Genomic DNA, 714 nt, shown 5'->3' with positions numbered 1-714 from the left:
ATAATTTAGAGGTATGTTGTATGCCATAGCTTTAGAGTAAGAGTTTACATGTAAAACACTGTTAAAGCTTAAACAACACAATCCCTTACAAAAAAGTAGTCTACTCTGGTTTCATTTAGACCCAGTTAAAACAGTTAAAATTCTCCAGCATTAGACAACAGAAAAGATTAAATAATAGTTTTGTACTTTTATTTAACCAGGGTTTAAACCTCACAGCACTTTCTGTGTGGAGTTGGAGTGCATGTTCTTCCCGTGTCTGCATGGTTTATCTCCGGTTACGCCGGCTTCCTCCCACAGTCCAAAGACACGCACTTAACAGGTTAATTGGTGATTACTATAAATTTCATGTGGCGAAACAGCCCGAAAGCATCAAGATGATGATGCATTTAGCATTTAAAGCATTTTATATGAAACATTCAGTGTGCAAATTCATTTTTGTTTCTCTCCTTGTGAGGTTGTTTCACAGACACACAGAGACTGACACACTAATACACGATAAGAAAGAATGCCAACCATGTACAAAAGTAAACTAAGAACTCTTTTATTCTTTTTTGTTCATTTTATATATCTATCTTTAGTTGTTTGTTTTTTTCTACTGGAGTCCTTTAAAAGTTTGTCATCATGCTAGGTGCAGCTTCAGTGTTGGTAGTACATGCAGGGTCGTGGGTTCTGTTGGTGGAAGTTTTTCACACATTGGACAACTGGAGAGAGGAA

The sequence above is a fragment of the Larimichthys crocea genome, chromosome I (genome assembly GCF_000972845.2).
Source record: "Larimichthys crocea isolate SSNF chromosome I, L_crocea_2.0, whole genome shotgun sequence".
NCBI classification, from domain to species: Eukaryota; Metazoa; Chordata; class Actinopteri; family Sciaenidae; genus Larimichthys; species Larimichthys crocea.
This window is presented reverse-complemented; position numbering follows the sequence as displayed.